General features: G+C 36.6%; 2 long non-coding RNA genes across 3 annotated transcripts; one reads left to right on the top strand and one right to left on the bottom strand.

Moving 5' to 3' along the window:
* Positions 1-4,409: 4,409 nt before the first annotated feature.
* On the bottom strand, positions 4,410-7,421 carry LOC113073216 (uncharacterized). Its single transcript, XR_003280460.1, has 2 exons — positions 7,020-7,421; positions 4,410-5,056 (listed from the first exon to the last, which is right to left on the bottom strand). It is a non-coding gene; the product is annotated as an uncharacterized LOC113073216 (long non-coding RNA).
* A 659-nt stretch (positions 7,422-8,080) lies between these two features.
* LOC113073217 (uncharacterized) lies at positions 8,081-17,797 on the top strand. Of its 2 annotated transcripts, XR_003280462.1 has the most exons (5): positions 8,081-8,992; positions 10,651-10,733; positions 11,096-11,148; positions 11,958-12,025; positions 17,647-17,797. It is a non-coding gene; the product is annotated as an uncharacterized LOC113073217 (long non-coding RNA). The 2 variants fall into 2 exon arrangements; XR_003280461.1 differs by having other exon boundaries at positions 8,081-10,733.
* Positions 17,798-19,776: the final 1,979 nt, after the last annotated feature.

Here is a 19,776-nt window from a genome sequence, read left to right on the forward strand (position 1 = left end):
ATATCATTGCTCTTTTGTGGATTTTGATTGCTTCCATTGTCCTCATTTGTTGATTTTGATTGCTTCCATTGTCCTTATTTGTAAGTCGCTTTGGATAAAAGCATCTGCTAAATGACTAAATGTAAATGTATAATGAAATAGCCTATGTTCTGTGCTAATGTTGTTTCCAGGTGGATGCTATAGACATCTTTCATGTAAGCTGAGGGAGAGATTTGGTGGGCAAATGCTCAGGTCAAGTGACCTGGTAACAAACTCATGGATCAACTCTCTATTTTTAGTAACGATTATTAGGCCACATGTCCACCAAAGGCTGGTGTATTTTATTTTATTATTATTATTATTTTTGGCGCCAAGAATTAAAGAATGTTCAACTTTGGATAAAACACTGTGCTCATTACTGTCACTTTTTAGTCAGCTAACCAATCACAATGGGGGTTATTTCAGTGGATGATTCAACAAGTTGTTATTGATTTTTTTGTAACTTTTTTATTTATGTTTTTAATTTAAAATGTCATCTTCAAAGCAGAACTAGCATGAAAAAAAATCTTAATTTTCTAATAGTTGTTTACTTGTCTAAGTTGTACCTTCGTCTCTAAAAAAGAGCACTGCATTTCTCTGATCTCCAAAACATTCAACTCAAAACTTACCTATGTGGGATCAGCACAAGGGTTTTTAATTAATCCTAAAAATTCACACCTGCAGCAATGGTTTAAAAACTCAGAGAACTTGTGCGAAAAATCTTGTAATTTGCATTTGTGAGTGGAGTGTACATACTAACATATTTCATGTGCAAACTTTTGAGACAATGGTTTTAAAAAGAGGGCACATTTGTGAACTGGAGTCGCCCCCGCGTGGTCATAAAGAATTTTGCACTCACAAGATTTTTTGTACGCAAGTGCTGTAACTTGCTAGTCATTATGCTTTCGTATAATAGCTATGGGCGGTGATGTTCGGCTGTTTGTTATCAAAAAGATGTTAAACAGAGGACCATAGCTTTTAAATGTTGTATTTTCTATATGCAAATAAATAAAAATAGATAGGCTATGTCTATTTATTTATTTATATTATTATATATTTTAAGAAGCTGCAATACTCTCCATTGAAAAGGTTAGTACCTGCAACTAATTATAAACTGCACCTACACAGGAGATCGCGCTTTAGTAAATGGTTTTTGCAATGACTGTCCTGTGCCACATGGTGTCAGACTGCACACATTAAACACACACTGAGATGTTTACGTTTACGTATGATATTAATTTTACAACTTTGTCTGTGGCACATAAAATATTTGTAAACACCTTATGTTAAGTGTTTTTAACTCACATTTAAAGCATCTGTGTTTCATTTATTGGGTATTTTCAATTGGATGGTGGCTGTCCCGAACCCTTACCCTTTAAAATATTGAATACATTTTTATATTTTTCTTTTCTTCGTTGTTGTTTTTAAAAGTATCTTTATCATACTTTAATATATATATATATATATATATATATATATATATATATATATACACACACAGTACAGACCAAAAGTTACTACACACCTTCTCATTCAAAGAGTTTTCTTTATTTTCATGACTATGAAAATTGTAGATTCACACTGAAGGCATCAAAACTATGAATTAACACATATGGAATTATATACATTACATAAAAAAGTGTGAAACAACTGAAAATATGTCATATGCTAGGTTCTTCAAAGTAGCCACCTTTTGCTTTGATTACTGCTTTGCACACTCTTGGCATTCTCTTGATGAGCTTCAAGAGGTAGTCACCTGAAATGGTCTTCCAACAGTCTTGAAGGAGTTCCCCGAGAGATGCTTAGCATTTGTTGGCCCTTTTGCCTTCTGTCTGTGGTCCAGCTCACCCCTAAACCATCTCGATTGGGTTCAGGTCCGGTGACTGTGGAGGCCAGGTCATCTGGCGCAGCACCCCATCACTCTCCTTCTTGGTCAAATAGCCCTTGATGCCTTCAGTGTGACTCTACAATTTTCACATTCATGAAAATAAAGAAAACTCTTTGAATGAGAAAGTGTGTCCAAACTTTTGGTCTGTACTATATATATATATATATATATATATATATATATATATATATATATATATATATATATATATATATATATATATATATATATATATATTATTATTATTATTATTATTATTATTATTATTATTATTATAAAAACTTTATGTAAGAAAATGTGTCCATATGTTCATGTCACTGTACCGACTGTACCGTGCATGTTTTAATCCATTGGCTGAGACTGATTTTAACTACACCCCTAAATTTATTATCAGGAAATATTTACGTGTCACTCTCTCTCATAGCTACATGGTGAGTAGAAAGACCCCATCGTTTTGAGGTAAACCTGTTTAAAATCTGAACAATCTGTGTGTAACTTTAAACAACTTTTTTTCGATTAGCTGTTTCTGTTCCCTCGTATACTCATGAGGTACTCGTTTAATCAAATTATTAAATATTCAATATTCATCACTTAGCAACGGCATAGATGCTTGACTCCACGAATGAATGTGTTTTTTACATTCAATAATCTTTTAAATAAGTAGTTCATTTCTGCTGCTCCTGCAGGTGGCGGAGTTGCTCTATACATTTCGATTTTTTTTTATTTAAATCTTGCGCCATGCGTTCTGTTCTTTTCGTTCTTTTAACAAACACTGGTTGCATAGCAACACAATGAACCGAAACATGTTATTTATTTTTTTAGTGAGTAGCAATTTTATCATTTCAAAGTGGTCACTTTACACCAATTACTGCATACTTCTGATACGAACGCTGCTCGCCTTGCGCTATCGTGCCCGCGCGTGCTGATCTGTCAAGGCTCGCGCGTGAATTGAATAATGATGGCAGAGTTTATGTGACGCATGACCGCTCTGCATTGAGCGTCTAGCTTATTTCAATAATGGTTATGCTGTATGTTATAGTGGATTTAGTGTATAGACATGCGGGATTCTCTCAGCTATAGCTAGGCTATATCATACATCTTCCAGATTTGCCATGTGTGAATAGGTATTTTTTGTATTTTTTTTTTTATTTAGTTATTTGTTTTTTTAGCAAAACGGCTAAGGAATGTGACGTGGATATTAATATATAAACATCTTGAAATGTTCTGACGCTGTGAGTTACGTAACTGCTGGGACAGCGGTATCATGGTGCCTTGTTCCTAAAAATGTCTTTATTGAGACTTATTTAGCTTTTCTTGAATCCTGGGGAGGTTATTTATTTATTTTTAGTTTATTTCTTTCTTTCAGTCAAGCTCCATTTCCTGTTGCTATTAGTGTCTCCCTTACCCTCTTTCACGACTAACCCTAAAGGATGATTTGCTTCACTGTCATGATGTTCCTAAATAAACCATCTAAACTTAACTGTATATGTATTCATATACTTTATGTCTCAACGAAGCAAAATTTGGGTGGATTTGTAATTTGTATGCTTGTTTTGTTTTTTAAGGGATGAGGGGGGGGGGGGTTACAATTTTGTAATTTATCTGTTCTGTAATGCAATAATGTATGTATTCTGTTTTTTGGGTTAGCCTATGTTGGAAGTTTTGGTTACCATTGATATAAAAAACAAACAAACAAACAAACAAAAAGTCAACACAACTTCGTTTGTGTTTTCCGACAGAAATAAAGTGGTACAAATTTGGAACGCCGTGAGTTAATAATGACAGAATTTTATTTTGAGTGTACTGTCTCTTTAAGTTTTCTCTCTTTTTTCGTCTTCATTTGGAGACTAACGTATACATTTTTAACCGTTAGGGGTCGACATCTCCTTAGGGATCGTTCAATTGGATTGAAGATTACGGTAAGAAAATCAACTCTAAGCAGGCCATTCCCATATTTTCTTTCATCAGAGCAGATATATTTGTGGAGATTTTGCCACTAATGTCAGTCTATTTATGATTCTCAGGCGACGGTGGGTTCCATCTATGGTTTTCTAGATAATATGTGGTGTAAAAAACAGAGCAACGAAAACAGTTGGGTAAGTGCATGTTTGGCTGACTTATAGATTTGTTTTATATCATTTCAGATACAGAAAACAACAATGTGATCTCTATTTGTTGCTGAAATACAGTGTTTTTCCTTCATGCTGTGTTTTATGATTTTAGAAATACCAGCTATCATTAGCCGCTCAAACACACTCGTTGCACATGTGCAAATGATTAGTTTTTGGTTATTTACTTTATTTGTTTCCCGTGATGCCGTAAGAGAAGAGAAATTCAGCACCACGTGTGGTGGACAGCGCCTCACCTTCAAGACCTCTGCAGTGTATCGCATTGTTCCTTTTTTGTGGTTTTCCAGATTGCAGTACACATATACTTTCACAATTGCTTAGCACAATATCCAAAACACATAGACCGGAACTATAAGAACTAGCTTTATTGGGGGGGGGGGGGGGGGGGGGGGGCATTTCAAGCAAATGATCAGGAATCATTTTTCAACCCTGCAGTATTTTTTGGCCTGCTGATGGAGGAAGGCTCCGCTCTTGGCATTCACCGCGTGCCTTAATTGTAAGACATTAAATCAAGGTCCGCTGTGAACACGGAGAGCCAGAGTCTCAAATCACGCAGACCCTGTCTAAAACATACCACAAACCCTCTCCAGCAACCCAAAGCATCTATTATCATGAAATCCTTCGTTTATCCAGTCATTCCCCAGCCTCTGGTTTAGTGTCCCGGCGCGTAGGCTATGACTCTACTACGGCGTATTTCCTATCAAATTAATGTTTTTCAAACCCCATTTCGGCGATGTCCTACTGAAACCATCCCGTTAAGTGTTTAAGCACAGCACGGATCTGCAATAAATCAAAGCGAATGCTCAAAAGGATTACTTAACCGCAGTATGATGAAATATGGACATGAAACGTTGACAGTAAAGGGATAAGGCCTTCGTTATTTTTTGGAGCTGGTTTCAAAATCAGAGCCAGTTTGAGACAAAGAGGGACAAGGGGACAACTGCTTGAAAGGACCTCTGCTCTGTCAAAAAAGCTTCAGGGGCTTCAGGGGCTTCGACCACGTCCATACGTACTCAAACACCTACAAGAAGAAAACACACACACACAAAATGCACATTAGAAACGTGATAGGGTTCCAGTTAAATATGCAAACAAATACTCAACCCTCGAATGCGTCAAAAAATAATTCAGATAGATTCCAGGTAAACGGCACATTGAGCTAATATGCATGTTCGAAAAAAGAAGCATCCAAATGCGTTCTGTATTCCATTCGCAACAACAACAAAAAAACAGCCGACAAAACCAACGTAGCCTACTTCCAACAGCTTCTTCTTGGACTGAAGATGGGCTGAATATTCCCAATATCCGTGCTGTTAAACGGTACCGGTCTCTCTCTCCCTCCCTCACTCTCTCTCTCTCTCTCTCTCTCTCTCTCTCTCTCTCTCTCTCTCTCTCTCTCTCTCTCTCTCTCTCTGTGCCCAGTCTTTTCCCTACGCTGACTGACTTTAGGATTAATGGCTCTCCAGCCAAACAAATAAGGCATCTGCTTTTAGCAGAAGAGGATTGCATGGGGGTGGTGACGTCACTGGGCAAACAGATGTTTGCTACCATCGTCCTGGCCGTCTCCTTCTGTCCTTGAGAGTAAAGGGAGTGCACGTTTGCTCTGACGTAACAGCGCTATTTGTTTCCTTTTAATGATTACTCCTTTAATAGCATCCGCTGCTTTCAAGACGTCTGTCATCATTGCCAATCGATCAGCGTAATAGGCCTAGAACTAGGAGGAAAGAGAATTAGCTATTGAAATTTAAGTTTGCCCTCATCAGCATTTCCTGTGCAGAATTTCCCTTAGGATTTCTGAACGCTGTCTTCGTGTATGTAGACTGTGATAGGACGTTTTTATAACTTCAATGTTTAGCTGGATAGTTTTGCTGCTATGCATTAGATAAGCGTGTGTTACTCTCTCAGATACACACACGAAGGAAGGCTACAGTTTGCTGCACTATGTCCAATATGTGTAGCGTATGCATTCATTAAAAAAGAAACTGTAATTAATGAGTGTTACACACAATTTCTCAGATCATACTTCTTAAACCTGGTGCAACAAACAGCCTGGGAAAAATCTGAAAGTCGTGTTTGTTTGCGCAGTAATTCGTTCTGTTTACATCAGTGCCAACAGACCTCTCAACAAAAACCTACTACTGTATGCTGTTTTTAATTAGCAAGGATATTGAATTCCAGTGGTTTATGTTCATACAAACGGGTAATAGTGAATAAAAACATACACACAAAAAACATCAATATTTAACTGAAAATTGAAAAACACTGACAATTCAAATACACCATCGCGATATACCAAGATATCAGCCGGCAAAACACCTTTGGTTCATGGGTCTTCAGCGTTAAAACCTATTTCGTGTTTTTATGTTCCAAGTCTCGCAGCTTTCTTTGAATCATTAGCAGCTCAGTGTTTAAATCAGATTTTTGAATATGATGGTCGTATGAATAGATTCGAGAAACAAAGGGAAACCCCATATTTTATCAAAATTGTCTATGCATTGTATTATAATTCGTACCGGTTTCTCATTTCTGGTATTTAACCCACGCGCTTCTGATTTATCAGCGTTTGTGCTCTCATAATGAGCAGTAAAATATGACCTAGTTGACCCAGAGTCCATTAATCTATTGTCTGTGGGAATCAAGCGGGTACAAACAAAGCGAAACCAACACATAACGAGCCCTCGTGCTTTTTACGTGAAAACCAGTTCGCGTTTGCCATAAACGGTGGGTAAGCCAATTGAAGCATTGGTGTGCTTGATTTTGCATGCATTTTTTGCCATGCACTGTAAAAACAATAGCAAGCGCATCGTGGGAAAGCTTCATCCCCGTTAGGTAGGCTACCGCGAATGCCGATCGTAAGCAAACGTTAATAATTACGTGTTGTCTAATACTAGACGCGTTCCAATTTAAGCGTTCTGTTTTTGCATTTGTTGTTTTATGTTGTATATACGTTATCCCACATGTATCCCACAATATTCCACACTTACGCGTTCGCTCGCTCCACTTCCTCAGCAGGCGGTCGTTGGTTTTCCATGCATTCATATCCATTCATTTTTGCGAAACTGTCTTCGTATTATAGTGCGCTTTTCGCAATTTAACGAAACTTAATTGTATTCCCGGGTTTCTCTGTCGATGTGTAGTTGGATGGCTCCGCTAAGAGACTTGCCCTATCTTGCAGTGAGTAGGGGCTGAAGCCCCTGCAAAGCATGGCTGCGTTATACTCGTTTTTTTTTTTTCAAAAGAGGGCAGGTCGCTATGCATTATAATGAGTTAAATCTCTCCCTCTCTTTCTCGATCTCGCCCTCGCACGCGCGCGCGCGCACACACACACACACACACACAGTTGCAAATTTTAAATTGCAATAGACCTCTCAACAAAAACATCAAGCTTTTATATCGTTGAAGACCCGACCCGTGATGTCTAATGTATATATATATATATCACTCATATTACATTTATCAGTGCATTAAATAAAACTCAGTTGTGTTGCCTGAGCGATAATCTCATTTTAGATTAGGCTACTGGTTCACATTGTGCGTTAGTGTTTTGAACGCATTTTGTCCCATTCAGCACGTTTGTCCGTTACGACGCCACTGTGGTCCAAGTTATATGGAGGAATCATTGCTCAGGCTCACTGTTTGTCAGAGTACGTTTCTTGCTTCCCATGAATCATTTGGAAAAACAAATGACATTGTATTTCACCGTACTGGAATCAGTTGAGAAACGATAACTCGTAGTTTAAGGCTCATTTGTTTCATAATTTTGAATATATAGGAAACTAAGAAGATTCAATTCACAGCCAATCAGGCTGTAGTACTTTAGCCTATTGCCTGCAGTAACCTTTAAACCCAAATTATAATTATATAATTTCCGCACGTGCAGTTGTTATCATTCCGCACATAGAACAGAATCAGAAATTTTCAGTAAAAAAGTTTTTATTTTCTTTTTTTTTAAGCATATATAACTTGAATGAAATGTGGATTAGGCTATCTTTCTGTTTGAATATTACAGAAAAACATGAAGGATTGTGGATTAATTTATCTAATGTGTCTTAGTACTTTTTTAATAGAAATGCTTTTGGTTCTTCAAAAAAAGCCAGTGAGAAGTGATGCAGCATTAATAATTAATCAAAGTAGCGTAGTTGTCTGTCATGTAAACGGATTTATTTTTATTTTATTTTTATTTTTTTTAGCCATCGACACGTGAAGCTAAGGAACAACACCGAAATACAAAACGGACAAAATGAGAGTAAAGTTTTACTGTCGTTTGTGTTTGTCCGCAATAACGGTTTAAGGTAATGAAATTTACTTTGAGGAGGGGCTACAGAGGTTAGTCTTTATTTTTATCACACTTTTTGTGATCATAACGTTTCTGTCTGCGATGGAAAACAAACTGGCAGGTAGATTTAATAACTTGCTCAAAGGAGAGAAAAAAACTAAGATATGATACATTTTTTGATTAATATGCAATGAATTTCCTTGTGCATCAAACCCTCCAAAGCAGCCACTCGTGCTACTGTCGTGCTGCAACTTTAAAGGGAATTTTAAAGAGCTTATTTTCCCTGGGAAAACGCCATTGTTCGTACTGAAACAATAGATGCTGCAGGCAACCACAGCGAGGCGGCATGAATGGCGAAGCTCCGGGTCAGTGCATTGGGTCTCAGGCCCCAAAGCCCCCTTTCCCTGTGCACCACAATGACCCTGCGCGAGGTCGAGGCTCCGCGGGGTCACAGGGCATCACCTATTGTTCCGCACTTCAAAACAGATAAACGTTTTTTTAATCTAGGTTGGCCATGGGGCCCTGTTTCTCAGGAAAAATCTGGTACTACGAGTGTTATGGGCCAGTTGGACTTCCTATGTTGTAGACTATATGAATAAGACGTAGGCCTATATGTTAGAAATAAACGGAGCCAATGATCATCTTTTCCTGGATGAAAGGACTTCAAATATTCGCTCTCAAGTAAGGCAGAATTTTTAGACGTTTAAATGTAGAGATGTGCAGCAGACTATTTTGCATTAGCTCATAAAGAAGGGTTTAAGGTATGTTTATCAAAGATTACACGTTTTTAACCGTAACGCGCGACTTAAAAATGTTTTAGTGCATGTTCATTTTTGTACAAGTCAGTGCTGTCGTGGTTTCAAAAGATAAAAGGAAACTATCTTAACAATGTAAATTACGCCTGAAAGAGTTAATGAGATCTTTCTCCACAGGCCCAAAATCATTCTAAAAATATTCACGACGGATTAGTTATTGTTTATGCTAGTTTTCTTGTCATACTAGAGATGGCATGTTTTTAATGTCGCATCATATTTAACAGCGATGAATTGTGTTGACAATATTATTGCACTGACCATGAAACATCTTTAATAGACCATGAAGCATCAGTTGAAATGACTGGAAAGCAGGGTTCATTTTTCATATCTTTACCAATTTAATTAAAAAAGAAATCAATTGTTAACGTATTTTAACGAAATGTCGTAGCCTGTAATCAGAGTATTAATGTAGCCTATTGAATTTATGTTAAGTTGCAGCTAAGTGTAGTATAACACTTTGTACTGAACCTGTAAACTGGTTAACACAAGCTAGAATGTCACAACATTTCAAATAGTTATCTGATACTATATTAAACACTTTAGTACATGTAAATAATTGTTCGAACGATTATGCAATGTAGTTTGTGCATTAATAATATAAATGTACGCAGGTGCGTTGTTTTCCCTTAGTTTACCAAAATGGTGCATGTTGCGTTCAAATCACACAACTTGAAAGACGAGACGCTGACGCGTGCTTTTATTTAAATTGCATATATTTTTGCAAATTTAGCGTGCATTATTCTTAAACGTAAGAAGTAAGTTGCATAACAATACCGTTATAAAGACTGCGAAACTGCTGAGCTTCCGTCACAAATCAAACGCATTGTGGTTAGATGAGGGGTATGGCTCAGCTTCCTCCAATACCCACCGAGCCATCGTCACATTCTGTACGATTGAAAAAAATAAAACCCACTAAATTTGCGTTTTTTTTTCTCTCTCTTTTAAATCACTTAACATGTACGTTGACTCTGTCTGGCACATGGAATATTATCTTGAAATGCTCTTCAGATAAACTATCCTGCTAGGTAATTGATTTTGTGAGCTGAATATTTGTGAGCATGTAAATCCATGCTTTTGAGGAGATCTGACCTTTAGAATTGCATTCCTCAATTGCAAATAACGAACAGAGTGCATACTATAATGGTCAGTCAAATCTCGACATTTATTAAAATTTTAATGTGTAGAAAAACATCCAACGTGAATGATTTGTATTTTTTGCAATTTAATGCAACATTTGGTTTGTTTTTCATATGCAATATATTGTCTTAATCATCATAAGCAAAAATGGAATCATTTTTTATTTATTTCAAGAAGAATATTTGAAAAAAATCAGCATATTTGTGTTTAAGCATCAGACTCTTTCAGTCTTGCTAATCTACAATGTGGATTTTATTTTCACTCCTGAGTGTTTGTATACTGTATATCTCTCTGTGCTGAGCAAACAGCAGCAGGTCAGTGATGGAGTGATGTTTATGAAGTCCCGGTTTAGATTTGTGTTCCTCACCCTCCACATTCTGCTCTCAGCTCGACTGGGAGGGGAGTCTTCCGTTTTTCACAATGGTCTGTAAAGGTTACAGTCCTCATCCATGTGAAAGAACATAACTAAGGTCTGTTTCCCCTTCTCTCCCACTGTGACCTAATTTAGTTGTTAATAAGCTGTTAAACTCCCAATGAGTGCTGCTTTAGAGGATTTATAGGTATAGGAGTGGAGTCAGGTCAGGCTGTACAAACCAATCAGAATGCACTACAGGCCCCTGAAGTTTATTTTAGGTGCTTTTGCCCTTCACATATTGTATACTGTGCACTAGGCTCAATCTGTGCACACTGATTGTGATTAAGATTTGTAGTTTTATATAAAGTATCCATGATACACTGGGCTTTATACTCACTCACATTCTAAATAAATCTGTGTTTACCATTCATATGCATGAACCATTGTCACCTTTGTTTTTTTGCTTTTTCCTTACAGGTCAAGAAAGGACATGACTGTGTTTGGGCTTCTTCTGTCCTACATCTCTTGAGGTCAAACATACATGTTGAGGCATCTGATCTACTAGCCGCTCTCACACTGAGCTGTTAAATGTCAAAAAGAAAGAACAGACAATAAAGGCCATTACAGTTTGTTCTTAACAGCCAGTCTCTGCTTTTATTTCCCTGCCAGCATCAGTTTTTTGACTGGCAATTAAAGAAAGGGAGAAATTGTAAAGTAGTGACCAGCTCTGACCTGTCCACATGCACTTAACTCACCTGGCAAAAAATTACCCATTGTTTATACCCAAGGACTGAAGTGGTCGGGAAAGAATTTTGTTATAAGAGAAAATTTTAAAAGAGATTTTTAAGTCCGTTCCTGAATTTCTAATGTATTTTAGCAAATTTGCACATGAAAATAATCAGATGAGGCTCTTTAGAATTAGCCCATGTTCAGAAAAAGATACTAGTTTAGTGTTTACTGTGCATTACTATAATCATCTTGGAAATAAAAACAGTTATTTTGCATTGCAAATTTTACTTTGTGTCAAAATGATCTTAGTTTTTTGCAGAGAAGTAAATAACATTTAAATAGAACATAAAAAAAAAAACTCTGGTTCATTCCTTACTTAAACTGCACAGTATACATATTAAAAATTGCATGAATACTGATGTTTATATCAAAAGTCTGCTTAAACATTATCAAACTGTATGATGCTGTAGGCTAAAATTTACATAACAAAATGGAATGGAATGATAATATACTGTATCTTCTTAAAAGCAAAGTACACCTGAAAATGAGAATTCTGTCATCACGTCTTGAATTCGATAAGTTATAATGTTGTTCTTAATCTCTTTAAAAGGTCTTCAAGCATTATCTTTTGTGTTCTGCAGAAGAAAGAAGGTCCTATACATTTGGAACGACGTGAGGGTGAGTAAACTATCCTTTAAAGGTTTATTTTTCATACTTTCTTTCCTATGAAAGAAAATTTTAAGCACTTTTCATAATGCAATCTCATCTAACCTTCCTTAGCATTAAACTATATCACAGGTAAATATCAAGGTATTCAGCAGCGACAGTAGACTTGGAGCATGGGAATATCTCTCTACTAAATATATGTCATTTTATAACAATGCATCTCTTAGATGTCACCTGAAAAGTGACAGATAAATCAGCACCCCAAATAACAGTTATTACACTTTCTGTGTATGTGTGTGTGTGTTCTGCATTGCTGTAGTTCATCCAATGCCTCAATTGTTTCAATAGGTTTGCATACAGCTCTGCAACAAACAATTTAATCTTTTGAAAATATCACTTATCCCCCACAGCCTTTGAAATGCTGTACAACTGGCTAACGCAGTTCCACTGGAAATAGTCAATTTGTCAGCATAAACAAATAGACAGATAGAACCAAAGGGGCTGGAAATTTCAATTGCAGCTCAGGCTTCGCATTGCACATCCGCCCACATGCGCTACCGAATCTTCATGTGCTTTGGTGGGTCCGCTAAAGGATCTAAAGGCTTAAACTAAACTCAAATGAATTGATGACAGATTTATGCTGTATGTGGTTGTAAAGGATTTTGCATGCATTCTGTAAAAGCAAGACAGTGGTTTGACTGAGGTTTGGTTTTTAATTGAAATCTAATTGATGCATTGTTTTTAATTATTAAAATGATTAAATATACATATGCGAAGAGAATTACTGTGATTTACACTGTAAAAGCAGATGCTTTCAGTATTTGTACTTTATGTAGTAGAAATAAAATCATATTAGTTGGTTTAATTAATGTAGTCAGGCTGAGTTAGTCTTTTTATATAATATTTTTGACTTCAATAGAACTGGTTTATTTAGATGTGAAGCACATTTTTAGCACATTTCGTTTTTATTTATTTTCATCATATGCAGTATTTTTCATTAAGCACAAGTTGTCTTTATAGCCAAAAGGGGTGCAAACCTTAAACCAAATTAATATGGGGGTGTCAGACATTAAAGTGATTTTTTATTCTACCAGCCATTATTTGCACCAAACTAAGGTGATTAATTTGGCCATTTATGATGCTATTAATGCAGTGAATGATGGGCGAACATATGTTTCCATGCGATTACTATCCTAGTCACTTGCTGTCCTAGTTGCCTTGCAAACGCCTGACTACTGGAATGAGAATATGTGCCTTGAGTTAATGCTGATTGCAGCAGCTGCCAACACGTGAATCTCCATGGCAACAATAATGGTTGCCTAGCAACCATGTTCTTTTAGGGACACTGGAAGTGCCCAAAGGCTTACTAAAAATATATGAGTATAATTCCCCATTAATGCTTCAGCTACCTTTACTGCTGTTCCTACTGCATTTACCAACAGATACACACTCCAACTCACTGAGGGTTGGAATGGAAGCGCTTTGAAATTGGATTGCAATTTCATATACATAAAGCTCACTTTTAAGTCAGATTTAAAATAATTGAGCATCCACTGGGGCTAACACTAGACAGCAGATATACAATAAGACGTGGCTGTATTTTTGAACAGCGTTTGGATTCATTGCATGAGCCTTCAGTGGCTGGTGTAATTGAATGGAGCATCAGCCATCTTGCAGCACACACAGTGTGCATCTCGCAGCTCTTGCTCAGACCCAGGTGGCATGCGCACACACTGAGGAACAAAGCATTCCATCAGTGCAAGTGACATCACTGCAGTCAGCTCAGCTGTTTCGGCCCACGTTCTATAAATTGTGGAAGAGAGTAAGGTGCAGAAGCTCTTCCAGGCACATATTTTGAAAGATACTATAGTTGATTTATGAAGTAAATTAATTTATGTGCAGTTCTTAAGTACAGCTTGTCTGTATTTTTAGCAGGTTCAGTTTCTGAAGCTGGTCGATGGTTTGAAGAGGCAGTTTCATGAATTTGACATGTTGAATGACTGTATTTTTCTCTCGGTTTGCACATACTATAATCAGTAGCCCTTTATCATAAAAGAGTACATTTAAAAAAAAATATGTCAAAAGATTGTATAGAAAATGTCATTACATTTTCATATAAATATATTATATACAGTATTACGTACAATATGTGAATTCTGTATGTATGAATATGTGTGTGTAAGTAGGTAGGTAGTATTACAGTTCCTGGTCGAACCCCAAGTTTGGGAGACCTTGATGTAATGTAATGTTAATGCACTTTGTGTTGTTAATAACAATAAGTGGAATATATATTGTGATTTGTTTGTTGATTATAATATAATCCTATTTAAGTCAATGTGATAAATGACTTGGGTCAAAAGCAAATGTAAAAGTAACCAAAAAGTAGTCTGATTCCATTACCTAAAATGTGTCATGTCATGGATCACGTTACTGACTATGATTTTTGGCATGTAATTTGGAATCAGTAACAGATTAAAATTTATAAGTTATCTAACCAGCTCTGTATATGTATATACATGTATATACTCTCTCATATATATATATATATATATATATATATATATATATATATATATATATATATATATATATATATATACATACATACATACATATACATATTAATCACTTCCAAAATAAAAGTTTTTGTGTACATAATATATGTGTGTTGTGTCACGTGTATATTTATTATGAATGTATAAATACACAAACTTGCAGTATATATTTTGAAAATATTTACATACATTTAGATGTATATGTTTATTTTCATATAATTTATTTTATAAATAAATAAATTAAATATTTAAACATAACGTGTGTGCATTTATATAGACATAATAAATATACACAGCACACATACATGTAAACAAAAACTTTTCTTTTGGAATGCAATTAATCGGGATTAATCGTTTGACAGCACTAATATGTATGTGTGTATATACACACACACACACACACACACACACACACACACACAGGTTATATTGTTGAAGTAGAAACTGATTTAGCTGCAATTTTTATATGACTTTCAGAAGCGTAATTTGATAAATTTTTTGGTATTATCATATTTAAAATCATATACTTAAAGCTAAAGTCTCAGAAACCGTCTGGCCAGATTCAGAATATCTCCTATTTTCCCAGCATGCCACTGTGGGGCTTGGTGAAGGGGGGGGGGGTGTGGGGGGCTCCTGCTTGCAGGCTGATAACGTCACAGCAGTACAGTGGATAGGCCAAATTTCCTATCTTTCACTATTGATCCCCTCTCAGGAGATAATGGCTCTTAGACTGTAACTGTAACTGCTCTTAGAGTAACTGACTGATTATAGTCACTTGATTCCTTCCCTCTCTCACACACACACACTGTCCAGTGTGTGTTTGAGAACACAATAGCGAACCTTCTCTCTGGCACTGAAGGGGGAGTTAATGCACGTGGAGCTTAAGCTGTCGCTGCAGCGAACAGGGATGGGCTGCAGCCGCTGGCTCAGTGCCAGCTCTGCCGTGTGCCCACTACGTTCCCCTGCAGCCACTGCTTGGCCAAGCCCCGCCGGGCACTCTCTCATGCAGAAGAGGGCTGAGGTGGTACTGGCTGAGAGCCAGGACGTGTGCTTGCGGGATGGATGCCATGGGTGCAGCGCTACAGGCTGGCAGCAATGGGGAGCATGACGGTATTCAGAGTGGGTGAATGTGCTTTTTGTCTCTGCGCGCAGTGCCAGACAGCCTCTAATGAGACGCGTCTTTGTGGCAGGCCTCTCGACATCAAGTGGGCTGGTGGGCTCATTAACCTGACGACGACAAATAAAAAGCCCCACACAAGAGACGCCATGATAGCATACTTAAGGCTGTTCGAACCCTCTTGCAAGCTTTGTAGCCACAGAACTGACAGAACAGCACATGTGAGAGTATAGCTTCAGGTGTTTTTCTTAGTGTCACATTTCTGCCTCACTAAAAATAACTCTGCCACAAGATATCATCAGTATTACCAATAGTGATTGACATACTATAAGTAGTACTTTTTGAGCACAGTCAAGTTAGCTCTGCAGTTGTGCTTATTGTTGGTACATTCTTTGTTCTAAGAAGAACAAAGTGGCGATAGTTTTGCCAAAATGGAGTTTACCTCAGTTTTCTTTTCTTAGCAATATAATTTTAAATCAAAGCCTGTGATTTCATATTCTGCATATTGATGCCATATTTTGAGTATTTATATATATCATTCACCCAAAAATGAAAATGATATCATCATTTACTCACCTCATGTCTTTCCAAACCTGTATGACCTACTTTATTGTGTGAAATGCAGCATTTTGAAGAATTTTTTTTTTTAACTGTGTTCATCTGTACCCACTTAAAGTACCCACAACAATGACCACTTTATTAGGTACACCTTGCTAATACCGGGTTGGACCCCCCTTTTTTCTTCAGAACTGCCTTAATTCTTCGTGGCATAGATTCGACAAGGTGTTTGAAACATTCCTCAGAGATTTTGGTCCATATTGACATAATAGCATGCTGCATATTTGTCGGCTGCACATCCATGATGTGAACCTCCTGTTCCTCCACATCCCAAAGCTGCTCTATTAGATTGAGATCTGGTGACTTTGAAGGCCATTTGAGTAAAGTGAACTCATAGTCATGTTCAAGAAACCAGTCTGAGATGATTTGAGCTTTATGACATTCTGCTGCTGTAGCCCATCTGCTTCAGGGTTGGATGTGTTGTGTGTTCAGAGATGGTATTCTGCATACCTTGGTTGTAACGAGTGGTTATTTGAGTTACTGTTGCCTTTCTATCATCTCTAACCAGTCTGCCCATTCTCCTCTGACCTCTGACATCAACAAGGCAGTTTTCGTGTTCATCATTCTCTGTAAACCCTAGAGATGGTAGTGATTGAAAATCCCTGTAGTATTTGAAAAAAAAAAAAAAAAACAGCCTGTCTCGCACCATTTCATGTTCAAAATCACTTAAATCCCCTTTCTTCCCCATTCTGATGTTTGGTTTGAACTTCAGCATATATATATATATATATATATATATATATATATATATATATATATATATATATATATATATATATATATATATATATATATATTTATATATATATATATATATATATATATATATATATATATATATGTATATATATATATATATACACACACACACCAAGTCATAATTACGTGACAAAAAGGCATATTTATGAGACATAAATTTGAAATTTTATCTTTTTTACTTTTTATCTCATATTACGATTTAGTATCTCATTATTATTATTATTATTATTATTATTGCAAATTATGAGATGAAAAGACAAAATGATGAAATACTGAGTCATAATTATGAGATAAAAAGTTTAATATTTGTAATAATAATAATGTCAATTTCAACTCATAATTACCAGCTGGTGTGTCATAGTTCCGATTTATGGGATATAAAGTCATAATATGTGATAACTTTAAACGTGATAAGTTGATGTGTACTAAGTTGTCTTCATGAGATAAAGTCAAAATCAATATTAAAATTTATATATATATGACAAAACAAATTTCACTTTTCATGTCATTTTTGCTGCATATGTGCTGGAAAGAAAGTTTCATAATATGAAGATGAATAAATAATGACAGAATTTTCATTTTAGGGTGTCCTGAGCGTGTCCTGAGCTTATAAAGTTGCGATCTACTATAAAGCAAGAAGAAGAAGAAGACATGTCAGGCGCTGGCTGTTGAGAACGCATTCAGGATGCGCTCAGGACTGTTCTTAGTTTCATACTGAAGAAACAAAGTCACCTACATGTCGAATGCCCTACGGGTGAGCAGATAAACATACCATTTTCATTTTTGGGTGATCTATCCCTTTAAGGCTATAGATACATACAGTAGAGAGCTATTCACAGGGTTATGCTGTTTTAAAGCATGTAGCACAACCAATTGCTGTTTTTATAATCTCTGAAGCATTTGATCAGGCGGCTCGTATTTGTTTGCATTAATTAGATATTCACCATTTAACTTTTTATATATATTTCTCTTCTTTTTATTATTTTTAATGTGATTTACATTGTAAATTATTTTCCACTGCTTTTGCTTCACAGAAACGTTGTCTTTTTCAGGCTGCACTATCTAATTCTGCGATGTGGGAGCTCATGCTAAGGATTAGCATTAGTCAGGGGTTGTCCTGCAGAGAGAAAACTGAACATTGGTATAAATATCAAAGGCATGACTGTGTGTGACACTGACAAATTGCAGTGGAGGTGCCATTAATTAAACGGGATCAGTAATGTGTGTTTAAATGAATTTACTGTTGCATTATTGATTCACTCGCCGCACAAATTATCTTTCGAGGTGCATATGGAGGTTGTGGGTCTGGCTCCCCGTGAAGGATTTGTCAGGGTGAGGTCTTTGGACGTCATCTAGGCCTAAGGATGTATCCTTCCCCATTTATCTGGCGAGGAAAGCCTGGGGGATAGAGGGGGGTGGCGGAGCTTGCCGGCTTTGTTTGCATTCAAACTGCAGATAACAAGGAAGCCCGAGCGGCGGCTCAGAGAAATCACTGGCGCTGCCCATGCTGCCAGACTGAACGGTGAATTAGAGAGGTGTGCTTGCGTACTTCACACATGGCTGATTGTGTAGCGCGCGTGCTTTGTTCTTTTTTTCTAAATTTTCCTTCGTTTTTTTTTGCAGGAAAACACTGGCAGCATGCTGAAGCTTCCTCTATCTGTATTTATTTTGCCTATACAAACCATTTGGGTGCAAGATAAAGTCTGTCTTTACCTTGTCGCCATGCGGAAAATAGATTTTTCGAGGGGGTGGAATTGAAATGATTGCTTTTCTTTCCTCTTTCTAATGTAATAAATGAATGCAAATTCTAAATTTAATCAGACCATAAAAGCACATAGCTAACAAAGCCCCTCACAGCTGTAACACAGATCTGAATTATGTTCGATTACATCTATACAGGCTCTGCAATGCATTAAACTCCAACTAGGCCTGTGACATTTTCTTTGCATTGTTCCTGAGGGCGAGATCGAGTCTGTCCATGCATCCCAGCATGCCCCAGGGCCCTGGCTGAGCGAGGGAGAAAGCGCATTAACACGCAGCAATTTGTCAGGACAGCAGTCCTCTCTGAATTGCAATTCATTGACAGGTACACAATGCACCAAAGGCAAGTTCTCCGACTCGATAAAAGTGAATGAAGCCCTCTCCTAGATGTTCGCTCTTTCTAATTTCCTGTAATGGACTTTTGTATGCTCTGAGATTTGATTTAAGTTGAAGAGGATGGTTTTAGGAGTCTGTTAGCTGGTTTGCTTTTGCTCTAATTGTTTCATAGTAATTCAAAAGTGTTGTGGAAAATGCAGCTGCCTTTCAGCTGTGTGTTTATAATCAGAGTATATATATATATATATATATTATATATATATATATATATATATATATATATATACATATATATATTAACCGTTTGCCAACTTTACCACCTACTTTAAGTATCACTTCATTCATAATCTTCTCTTCTTATATTTCTGATAAACGTGTTCATTTTTATTAGAATAAAAGTGTAATGTCATCACTTGTGGTTAAGTTTACAGGTATACAGAGGAATATTGCCATTTCTTTGTCTGCAGCAGTTTGTCAGTATTAAATGCACAACAATATAAATAATTCACATTTTATATGTAAAACATTTGTATTGGCGTTTTGTTTGGGTACATGATTGGTGTCCTTAACTAACCACAGAAATAACTTTCATGATACAGTTTTGACAGTTTTATATA

The sequence above is a fragment of the Carassius auratus genome, unplaced genomic scaffold (assembly GCF_003368295.1).
Source record: "Carassius auratus strain Wakin unplaced genomic scaffold, ASM336829v1 scaf_tig00011627, whole genome shotgun sequence".
Lineage (NCBI taxonomy): Eukaryota > Metazoa > Chordata > Actinopteri > Cypriniformes > Cyprinidae > Carassius > Carassius auratus.